The sequence below is a fragment of the Pan paniscus genome, chromosome 15 (genome assembly GCF_029289425.2).
Source record: "Pan paniscus chromosome 15, NHGRI_mPanPan1-v2.0_pri, whole genome shotgun sequence".
NCBI lineage: Eukaryota > Metazoa > Chordata > Mammalia > Primates > Hominidae > Pan > Pan paniscus.
In genome coordinates, this window is record NC_073264.2 from 97959963 (window position 1) to 97972294 (window position 12332).

The 12332-nt window shown below is 39.6% G+C and overlaps 1 protein-coding gene across 8 annotated transcripts in view; it reads left to right on the forward strand.

Annotated features, from left to right (window-relative positions):
- The first annotated feature begins 257 nt into the window (after positions 1 to 257).
- The window catches only part of VRK1 (VRK serine/threonine kinase 1), an 84342-nt gene continuing 72267 nt past the window's right edge, over positions 258 to 12332 (forward strand). For 6 of the 8 annotated variants that reach the window (XM_034938094.2, XM_034938097.2, XM_034938095.2 and 3 more), the window contains exon 1: positions 302 to 456. The gene's annotated coding sequence lies outside the window, so the exon portion shown is untranslated. Of the gene's footprint in view, positions 457 to 12332 lie in introns of all 8 variants that reach the window. The other 2 variants (XM_034938093.2, XM_034938096.2) reach the window with 1 other exon arrangement.

Consider the following 12332-nt stretch of genomic DNA (forward strand, 5'->3'; position numbering starts at 1 on the left):
CTGCTGTTTATTGAGCACCAACTAAGTTTGAAGTACTGCCTATAGATTATTTCATTTAATCCTAACAGAAACAGGAAACTTATTTTACACCCAACTCTCTGCCAATACACTTAATAAATCAAGCTACTACGAACAAGGCTGCAAACCATATTTCCTAGAAGACTAGGGAGCAGAAGGACGGGGATCTCCCTTTGCCGCTAAGAGACTCCAACTCCCAGGATGCCTTGGGAGCGCTGGACCACAGCTCCCGGCATTCCCGGGGAGGCGCGGGGCTAGCGTAGCCTCCGCCCCGCGCCCCGCTTTACCACTCGTCCCGCCCCTCCTCGTCGCCTCCGAGCCAATGGGAAGGCTCCATACTGCGGGGTGCGAAGGGGCCGGCGCCGCTGCCGAGTTGCGAGTCGGCGAAAGCGGCGGGAAGTTCGTACTGGGCAGAAGGCGACGGGTCTGCGGCTTAGGGTAGGGAGGCCGCAGGCGACACGGCTCGAGGACTCGCGCGCCAAGCCGGGGGCGCGGAGGCGGGCGGCCGGGGCTGGGGCCGGCACTGGGCCTTCCGGGCGGCCTGTGGGTCCACCGGGGTGCGGGAGTCGCCGTCAGCCTCGGCCGCCTCGCGGGACCGCGCTCCGCCGCGTGGCTTCCGCCTGCGCGGGCGTCCGCTCCTTCCTTGTCTCGTTCAGGCCCCGCAGGCGCCCCCGGGGATGCCTGGACTGGCCAGGCCGGCCCCCATCTGAGCTCCACGTTCTGGACGCGCGTGGTGTCGCGGCCGAGCTCGCAAACGCCGCCTCGGGCCTCACCGGGAAGCCGGTTCTGTCAGGCGGGGGGCTCCGGGTGAACAGCGCAGGCGAGGCCCCTGCCCCGCGGAGCTCACTCTGTAGAAGGGAAACAACACACGCAGCTGCGATGTTTTGCGGATACGGAAATGCTTTCTTAGAAACGGGACAGGCAGTTGCGGGCTAGAGGAATGGGGGCGAGGCTCTTTAGGTTAGGTGATCCGGGAGGGCATCTCAGAGGATGTGACTTTTGACTTGAGACCTGAGGGGAGGCCGACCCCTGAGGATAGCAGCCAGGCCTGGGGACCGCGAGGCCGCCCGTTATTTCCCTGTCACGTCGCGGGGAGGCCCCGTGATCTTGTACTTGAGGGTCTGTCTGGTGCAAGGCAGTTAGAGCCGCTTGTGTGTTTTGCAAGGGACTTTCATACCCGTTTGACAGTTCCTCCTCATTCTGTCCTTACCTGGCAGGGTGGCATCCTTTACTGTTGCAGCTCCGTTCAGGGGCAACGCATAGTTTTTCCTACCACCGAAATAGTATTGTGGTTCTCGTCTCAAAACTCTTAGGTCGTAGAATTAAATTCGACAGACAGCAGCAGAGTCAGACACTATAGGTTCCTGTTGAGGCCACCCATTTTTCTGATGTCCTTTCTTTCAAGTCACTCATTTTTGTTTTCCTTTGTATAGACTCTTCCCTTCCCTTTCCTGTGTCCCTTTCTTGGAACAACTTGGAAATACAATTTGCTATTGGGAGGATGTTGGTTTTAGGGAACTGTTGAAGAACTTCATTAATTATTGTGTGTGTGTTTTTCTTTTCTTCTTTTTTTTTTTTTTAAACTGGAATTGCCCATCTGTTGAGACTGAAATTCAAGAGTAAAAAAAAGTAGGGCAGCATTTATTTTCAAGAGTTGACAATAAAGGCACCTTTCTTTATGACATGCTGAGCATGATACTTTGGGGGAGAATTTAATCTAGAATTTTGAAGCATTTTCAGAAGGAAGCAAGGGTTCTTTATATAGTCATTTTATGTAGGTTACGTTTATGTTCTTCAAAATGGCATGTAGTGATTGGAATTAAATTTCTGGGTAGAGAAGATTATGTTCATCTGTTACCTATAGAAGGGAATGTAACTTAAGTAGTCACTTAATAATAGCTTTCTCTGTTGATGCTACCACAGATGGTATTCTACATCTCAACATTGCTGATCAGATTCTGTGTTAATACAGTAACACAACTTGAATTTAATAACAATAAACTTGTGTTAGGCGTTACTGTCAATTTAGTTCTGGTATCCAGTACAAATACCAGTTTTATAGTGCAATGTCTTCTTGTTATGTTCAGTGCTGCAAAAATTATGAGAGGATATTTGTTAAACAAATGAGATAATGGAGTAATGTGTTAAGCATAGAGCCTGGCATATAGTAAGTTAGTAAGTGCCCAGGAAATGGTTATATGGAAAGCTTATGCTAAGTTTTATTCCAGTATGCAAGTGTATATTTTAAAAATAACAGTAATGCATTCAAAATGTTGACAGACCCTAAAATTAAATGTCTTAAAGGAAATAGGCCAGCTTTTTTTTTTAACTTTGAGAACTAATGTGAAATAATAATAAATATATAAGTGAAATGTCCCAGATGTCTAGAAATGAAAAAACAAGATTTTAATTTTGACAGCTATATATTTTTTTTCTTAAAAGCATCCCTAATAAGATATAATGTACTATGATTAGGATTATGATTTGAAAAATAAAACTTTAAAAATATTTTTGATTTGAAAAATAAAACTTATTTGGAAATGAAGCGAAGCTTTAAGATTTACCTTATATCAAATGAAGGATGTCTCCTGAATTTATGCAAATGTGCAAATGCTTATATCTCCATAGATCAGGCAGTGAGCCTAATGGGAATTAAATGCTGCCTCTTTGTGCGTGTGAGTGAGGCTTTCATGAAAATTGCTCTTGATGGGTTCTGAGAATGGATTGGTAGCTGAATAGGACTGGAGAATATTTTTCAGACTGGTAGGATATTTTACATGCTTGCCAGGGTTATTTTTCGGAGTAAGGAGAAATGGACTCATTTATTCAGCAGAGATCACGTGCCCCCTATTTACAAGGAATTGTGCTAGGTGCAAAGTCTATTGCTATTGTAGTGTTTTGCTGAAGCAAGTTTTCTTTGTTTTAAATTAGTGTACGTCTTTTTTTTTTTTTTTTTTTTTAACTTTATCTAGCATCCAGCACAGAATAATCCAATAAATGTGTAGGGCGCATTTGAAAAACTGCACTATTAATGTTAAAATGTAGAAAATGTTTAATAAAGGTACAAGATTAATTTAAAAGGGTGATAGAACCCTAATAAAACATTTAGGTAGGTGTTGTAACCAAGATGTATTTTTACTCTAGGATAAGTTTGGCTCTTTTGATCAAAATTCCTGTGAATATATTTCTACTTGCCATTATAAAGATGCAGAGGGCTCTGTCCTTTGAATGTTTTCCTTTTGGTGCTTGAATGATATTTAAGCACCCAGCATTCTGAAGTTGCTGTTTTGAAGTAATTTCATGCACTTTCCCAATTACTCCTGCTCCATCTCTCCCAATGTTGTCTTAAATCTTTGCACTCAAATTCAAGCACATCCTACTCCTCTTGTTCTGAGTGACATATGGGCAACACTTTAAAAAAGAAAAGCTCTCTAGAAAATCTAGAGAGGTACGAGCGATGGCCCTTCTCCCATATTAGGAGTTAGATTTTTAGTATTCATCAATAAATACTGATGAGAAGAAACTGCTCTACTTTTACCAACATTCTTCAGGAAATTTATTAAGATTTTTATTAGCCACAGTATCTTTGTCAGCTTGGAAACATATATGTTTGTGAATCACATTTATTTAGTCTTTAGGTAAGTATATGGATTTTAATGATTCTTTGCAGTTACTCCTATCTCTCTATGGGTTTCTTGCCCATAGGATGGGAACCAGTGCTCTAGGATTTGAAAATTAAGGTAGATATTGTTCACACTGGCAGATATTTAAGATGAATATTAAACGTGTATACTAAAATGTTTATTGGTAAGTTATTCATTAAATGGGAAGATATACTAGATGAAGTAAATAATTAAATTGCAAGCACAAGCAAATTAAATTTGAGATTTGGGAATGGTCTGTCATATACTTTTAAAGCAAATATCATACTGATAATGGAAGGACACGTGTCTTGTGGAGCTCAGTATCAGGAACAATATAGTTGGTCCTGCAGGGGACTAAACATGAGAACTGAAAGTCATTAGGAACACGAGCAGCCTCATTCCACTGTTCCAGGGACCTTATAATTTCTTTCTGTGTATTTATTTTATTTTCTTTTTGAGGACCGTCTGTCTGGCTGTTTGTATGTCGGCAGATATGTCTGCTCTAGACTTAGATACTTGCTTTAAGAATCCAAAAGAGATTGCATTATCTAATTGTCATTTTTATCTAAAATTAAACAAACCATGAAGTTAGACATAGCTAAGATAACCACAGCTTTATTTCAGGTTAATTGCTTTTCTTAGATTGTTTTTATCAAGTGACAGCTAAAGAAAAGTCATCATTTGATGACACTAAGTGTTAGTGCATTGTGATTGCGTTTCACAATATTAAGTGTTAGAAAGAACTATTAGACCTTAAGTATTTATAGAATGTGTCTGGAAGACACAGGGAGAGAAACTTTTAATGTTTCTGCTGTAGTCTTTAGAGTTGCTTTTTTCACATCTTATTGCAGTTTACTATGTAATTTGGCAACAGCTATCAACATAGAGATTATATGTAATTACAGTGTACCCTTGAACAACTCAGGGGTTGGGAGTGCTGACCCCCACGCAGTTGAAAATCCATGTATAAGCTTTGACTCCTCAAAAGCTTAACCACTCATAGCCTGTTGACCAGAAGCCCTACCAATAGCATAAACAATTAACACATATTTGTATATGTACTATATGCTATATTCTTACAATACAATAAGCTAGAGAAAAGAAAATATTATTAAGAAAACCCTAAGAAAGAGCAAATATATTTATTGTTCATGAAGCGGAAGTGGGCCATCTTAAAGGTCTTCATCCTCATTGTCTTGGTGTTGAGTAGGCTCAGGGGGAGGAACAAGAGGAGAGGTTGGTCTTGCTGTCTTGGGGTGGCAGAGGCAGAAGAAAATCTGTGTATAAGTGGACCTGCACAGTTCACACTCATGTTGTTCAAGGGTCAGCTGTATACATTTTTTTCTTAGAGGTAATCTGTTATTTGGGAATCAGGAAAAAAGTTTTAAAATTCATTTTTTAAAAATAAGTTCAGGTTATAACATTTAAGAAGTTTAATCTTGTTTTTTCAGACTTGCAGAAAATACTTTAGAAATGCTGACTCTAAAATTTATCTTTCATATGTTGCTGGTAGGAATGTAAAATGATATAACCACTCTGGAAATTAGTTTGGCAATTTCTCGAAAAGTTAAACGTACATTTGACACACAATCCAGCAATTGCACTCCTGAGCCTTTATCCTAGAGAAATAAAAACGTTCACAAAAAAACCTGTACATGAATGCTCGTAGAAGCCTTGTTTATAATAGCTAAAAACCAGAAACAACTCACATGTCCTTCAGTGGGTGAATGGTTAAATAAAATGTGATAGTCTTGCGGTAGAACACCACCATCAAAAAAAGAAACAAACTGTTGGTTCATGCAGCAACTTGGTTGGAGTTTAAGGGCATTGTATTGAGTGAAAAAAGCCAGTCTCAGAGATTGTATGATTCCATTTATATAGGATTCTCAAAATGACAAAATTATAGAAATGCAGAACAGACCGGTTTTGCTGGGGTTAGGGCTGACTTTCTTTGAGATGATAGAACAGTTCAGTGTCTTGTTTATGGTGATGGTTACATGAATCTGTACACATGACACAATGTCCTAGAATTAGACACACAAAAGAATGTAAAAGCTGACATTTCAATAAGTAGTTCAGTGATGAATATTGTATTAGTGTCACTTTCCTGCTTTTGATAATTGCACAGTGCTTGTCCATTTTATGGCTGTATCACATTTAACCATTTTACCCATGGAAGGCCATGTGAGTTTCTGGTTTTTGGTGATTGCAGGTAAAGCTGCTATGAACATTAATGTACAGGTTCTTTTGTGACTGTAAGTTTTAATTGTTCTAGAATAAATATCTAGAAGTTCAACTGCTGGGTCATATAGTGATGAAACCTTGAGCCCTCTTATTCTGTCCCAGGTGGGGTGTAAATCATCCCTTTGTCCAGCATATCCACACTGTATACACTACCCACCAGCTAGTCAGTCACTCTTGGTTATCAGATTGACTGTCTGGTGTCTTGGTGCTTGTGTTTGAGAATCCCTTCTTGTACTTAGTAGTGACCCCAAGTGCAAGACTAGTGATGCTGGCATTTTTTTTTTTTTTTTTTTTTGAGGCGGGTCTCTTATCTTGTCCCCCAGGCTGGAATGCAATGGTGTGATCTCAGCTCACTGCAACCTCCGCCTCCCAGGGTCAAGCGATTCTCTTGCCTCAGCCTCCCTAGTAGCTGGGTCACAGGCGCCTGCTGCCACGCACCGCAAATTTTTGCATTTTAAGTAGAGACAGGGTTTCACCATGTTGGCCAGGCTGGTCTCGAACTCCTGACTTCAGGTGATCCGCCTGCCTCTGCCTCCCAAAGTGCTGGGACTGCAGGGAGTGAGCCACCGCATCCGGCCGCTGACATATTGTTATAATTACTCTTAGTATTGTTGTTAATCTCTTAACTGGCTCCAATTTATAAATTAAGCTTCATCATAAGTATGTCTATCTAATGTATGTATAGGAAAAAACGTATTTATGTAGGGTTCGATACTCTCCATACTCTCCACCATTTAAGGTATCCACTGAGGGCTTTGGAATGTATCCCTCACAGATGAAGGGGGTGCTGCTGTGTTTGAGAGATACAGTTTCTCCACAACCTCACTACCATTTGGTATTGGTGATATTTTTTGTGCGTACTGGTATCTTGTCATGGCTTTAATTTGCATCCTAATGGCTGATGATTTCATGTGCTTATTTGCCATTCATTTTTTTTTTTGGTGATTTGTCTGTTCAAGTCTTTTACCCGTTTTGTGATTGGTTTGTTTTCTTACTGATTTTAGAGCATTCTTTATATGTTGTGTATACAAAATCCTTTGCCAAATATATGATTTGTAAATATATTCTCTCAGTCTCTGGCTTGTCTTTTCATTCTCTTACAGTGTCTTTAGCAGCAAAAAAGTTTCAAATTTTGTTAAAGTCCAACTTCTCAATATATGGATCGTGTTTTTAGTGCCTATCTTAGAACTCTCTGCCTAACTAGGTCAGGAGGATGTTCTCATTTTTTCTTCTAACTGTTTTACCCTTATGTGTTTTACATTTAGATCCGTGATCCTTTTTGGTTTCATTTTTGCACAGGATGTGAGCTTTAGATCTTGGTACATTTTTCTTTTCCTTTTGTCCATGGATGTCCAATTGTTCCAAAACCATTTGTTGAAAAGTCTACCCTTTCTCCATTCAATAAGTTTTAAAAATCAAAAATCAGTTGGCCATATACTGTAAATTAGGTATCAAAACAAAGACAGGAAGAAATGAATGAGCAATTAACTATTAATAAATACAGGTTTATTGAAGGTATAACATGGCTGGAGTCTGGAAAAAGTGGGAAGACATTTTAGAGAATAACATGGGCAAAGATCTGTTCTAGAGAAAATAAGTAAGAACTGGCTGTTTTTGGGAGTCATGCAAGTGAAGGGAAGTAGAGAAGTAAAGGAAGGATCATTGGTTCGTGAAAAAGAAAGAGTATATAAACTTCTGGCTAGATTGAAGCATTTGTAATCAGTTTCGTTGGCTCTTAGGAAGGTGCTATATATTCTTAATCAGGAAAATGGTATGATAGAAATGGTATTAAAGAGAAGTTGTTTTAGGACCATTTGTGGCAGTGATACGTTGGTAGGAAGAACAGGATATAATCATGACCCTTGACTTACAACTTTGTTTTACAAATATCTGCCAGAAAGCTAAAAAAGTGGTGTTACTTCAGAATGTTATAAATTCCTAGTATTTTCTAGAAGGCAGTGGTAGATTTCAAACTTTTGCTACTGTCCTCAGTGATGGATATGGAGAAGTCAGCAGGACTTCCAAACTGTTTCGTATTTATGCTACTGTTATTAAGTTGTACATTTGGGAAAAAGAGTAGTTTCCGTTGGCTCATTGTTGATGTGGGTGACATTTCTTACCAGGCCTGAAAAGAGTCCAAGCGTTGAGCAACTGAAATGATAAAAACATGAAGAGTTCATAAATCGGTCCAATGAGGAAAAGTTAATGGGATCAGATTTATTTATCATGGCAAAGAGGAGACTCAGGGGTTATTTAATCAGTATGTCCTGATACTTGTATGTGAAGAACTATACAGAGAATGATGATGACCAGCTGTTCTTCAAAATCCTGAGGACTGCATAAGAACAAATGGCTCAAATTGCAGCTTTAAGGTTTTGGTCTTAGGGAAGAATTTCCGGACAGTAAAGACATTATATATTTCATGTGAGATATTAAAGGATACACTAGAAACCTAGATGTAGTATAGGAACATTTTGCTTGTAGTCAGGGGGATGTGAAAGATAACAGATCTATGTTTTTGCCCTCGAGTCCTATTAAATTCATGAGCAAAAGTACTCACTTTCCATTTTGTTAGTGCCTACTTCAGTTGTTAGTTTCTTTCTCCATGCAAATTATACCCTTCCCCTCCCCCGCCGTTTATCTGTGGGGATCTCTTTGGTTTCTGCTTTCTTTTGTGCATTTAAAAGATTATCATGGCTGTAGATTAGACTTAAGTCATTTTAAAAATAATCAGTCAACAAATAGAACCTGTATAGTGTCGAACTACTAGAAATCAATGCATTTCTGTTCCTATTTAGAACATGGAAAAATGTATCATTCCATTAAGAAAAAAATCAGTGATGACTTGTTGAGGCAAGGATTTTACAGTGTAAGAGGTTACCATTGACACATGTTAATGAAAGAAGGGCAGTGTTAAAAGCTTTCATGCAACAACTCACATGTTTTTAAAGTACCTGTTCTGTTTGATTTAACTTCCTTATTCTGATTCTTTTCTACTTGTCTAGATCTTTTTTTCCACTGAAATGTTGAGATTGACCAAGAATATTTCACTTGTGATTTGCAGCCCTTTAGTATTATCACAGAGAATTTTTCTTTTTCTTTTTTTTTTTTTTCTGCAGAAGAGCAAGCTCTTATAGTGCTATGCAAGCTGCCCATTTAAAACTATCATTGCTTGGCACCTATGCCCTAGTGACAGTTTGACCAACATGTGAGCAGGCATACTGCCATCCTGACAGATGGGCGTGAGTATAGGCAGCCAAGAAACCATGTATCTGCATCTAGTGTATTTGTTAAGGGCAGGATTCCCAGTCGGGGATGTTCAAACGTCTGTCCATCCTGAGCTTTCACGCCTATGGATAAAGGGATGTCATCATTAATCCCATCCTCCATGGGTATATAAGAGCTTCTTGGCTCTTACAGAAGTAGGCAATTGGGGACAATCAGGATAATTGTTCTCTTCTTCATCACAGGACTACTTCAAATAATCCTTTCCTCTTTCTCCTAGCCAGCTAGGTTTACAGTGAGTACAAACCTGTTCAGACATTGTCCTGATACTTGTGGAATATGTGCTTGTTCATTTCTTTTCCAGAGTGTGAAAGCTTTGAAAGTCATTTGATGTTTATGCTTTGGACAGTGACATATAAAATTGGGTCAGGTAGATCTAGTTCAAATACTGACTGCTGTGTGACATTAGAGCAATTCAATTTAGCATCAAATCAAGGTAAAATAATACCTATCTTAGAGTTGTTGAGAGAATTAACTGCAAACTGTATACATGAGTCATTTGGTGTAATGTCTGGCCCACAGTAAGTGTTCAATAAATGTTTGTCATCATCATCATTTTCACTTTGATATACCTGAAGGTATTTTTCTCTGGAGAGGTATCTGAAACAGAACTTTTTTCATTTCACTCTCACTTCCCATCATTCCCCTCCCTCCCTCCCTCCCTTCCTTCCCTCCTTCCCTCCTTCCCTTCCTCTCGCTCTGTCAACCAGGCTGGAGTGCAGTGGTGCGATCATAGCTCACTGCCACCTTGATTTCTTGGGAGCAAATGATCCTCCTCCTGAGTAGCTGGAATGACAAGCCACCATTCCTGGCCCACCATTCTTGTGACATCATCATATGGTCTGGTCTATGATGAAATGCCTCCAACGACAGAGAACTCACTATCTCTAGGGCAGAATTTCTCAACCATGGGACTGTTGACATTTTACATGGGTCACTGTTTGTTCTCTGCACTGTGGGATGTTTAGTAGCATCTCTGGCTACAGAGACAAAATCATCTCTGGTTGAGAACCACTGCTCTAGAGACAGCCTATCCTATTTTTATTAAAGTTTTGACCATTAGAAAGTTCTTTCTTACATTGAGTGGAAGTCTACTTAATTTCTTCTACTCACTTCTGCCTTTTGGAGAAATGTGGAACAGGCTGAATCCCTCTTCCACGTAACATCCTTTCAAATATGTGAAAATAGTCATCAAGTATTCTCAGTCTTTTTGATTTGAAACATCTCCAGTTCATTAGCTATTCCTTACATGGCATGGTTTCATGTCAGTTTACCACATTGGTGGCTTTCCTCTTTTTTAAAAAATTTCATTTTAAACTGTAGTGCTTTGAATTGAATTCTGTGCTCCAGACATGGCTTGATACGTGAGAAATAGAGTTGTATCTCTTGTTCTAGATATAACACTTTTCTTCTGTGAGTTAAGGGAAGAATATCACCTTCCTTCTTCTACATAATTTTATTAATATTAGCTATATCCTTTTGTGACCACATCATACATTGAACATAAAGTTGAATAAAATCCCTGCATCTGTCTAAGCTATGTCTTTTCATCCTGTTTGTATGCATTAGTTTTGGGGTCCAACCATGGGAGCTTATGTTTTGTCTTGTTAAATTTCTTTTTATTGAATTTAGCTAACTGCAACCTTTAAAGGTATTTTGGAATCCTAGTTCTTGGTTTAATTGGCAGTTTCTAGCCTAAAAGAACATGTATGTGATGATGCTATGCACTGAGATTGGAAATACAAGAGAAAGAAGTCACTCTCTCTCTCTGTCTCTCTCTTTCTCTCTCTCTCTCTCTCTCTCTCTGTCTCTCCCTCCCTCTCTCTCTGTCTCTCTCTCTCCCTCTCTCCCTCTCTCCGTCTCTCTCTCTCTCTCTCTCTCTGTGTGTGTGTGTGTGTGTGTGTGTGTGTGTGTGCGCGTGTGATTGAAAAGAGATTGAGTATGGAAGCCTGGGTAATACCAATATTAAGAGGCAGCTGGGCAGAAAGGAAGTAAGAAAGGAGACCAAGAAGTGGTGGTCAAAAAGTTGGGATGAAAATAATAGGAGTATCTTGTAATGCTGGAGTGACTCTGTGTTAAGTACTGTGGTAGATACTTGAATAATAAATGAATAGGACATGGTCCCTGCTTTCTGCCCCTGTTTTTGTTTAATTGTTCAGTTTATGGAACTGCCTAGTCAGTCATTCCTGAAGACTTGGAAGTCATCCTTTATTTCTCCCTCATACCCTTGCCTCTTTGGGTTACCAAGTTCCATTGATTAAAAAAATTTTTTTGAAGTGTAACAAAAAGGTGCACAAGCATCAAGCTCAATTATTTTTAAAGTTTTACAAAGTGAACACCCTGTAATCACTACTACCCAGATCAAGATACTCATTTTCTAGCGCTCCAGAAGCCCAGATTATGTGGGGATATCTTGCAGACAGTAGTTACTCCCACCCAAGGTAAACACGATTCTGACTTACATAACTATAGTTTTATCTGGTTTTGAACTCATGTGTAAATGGAATAATGCCCTCTGGACTTTTTTTTTTTTTTTTTTGCTTGACTTCTTTTACTCGATGTTGTGTCTGAGATTCATTCATGTTGTTGCATGTAGTTTGTTATTTTTAAAAATAGCTCTGTAGTTGTGGTTATCTATCCCTGCATAACACACTAGTTTTGATTATTGGTTATTGCATAACACACCACTCCAAACTTAGTAGTGTAAAATAACAACCATTTTATTATGCTCATGGATTCTGTGGATTGGGAATTTGGTGGTTATGGCTTATCACTGCCCTACAATGCTTGGGGTCTAGAATCATTTAGAGGCTTCTCCACTTTCGTGTATGGTACCTTGACTAGAACGTCTAGAAGACTGGGATCATCTGATACTATTGACCCAACCTACATGTGGGGTCAGGAGGTTTTGGCTTTTCACAGCATGTTGGCTGAGTACCTTGACTAGAACGTCTAGAAGACTGGGATCATCTGATACTATTGACCGAACCTACATGTGGGGTCAGGAGGTTTTGGCTTTTCACAGCATGTTGGCTGAGTGTCCAGAGGAAGCTTCCTGAGAGTGGCTTATCTTCAGAAGTCATATAATCTCACCTCCACCATACTCTATTGGTTGACAAAGACACAGCCTGCCTGGGTTGA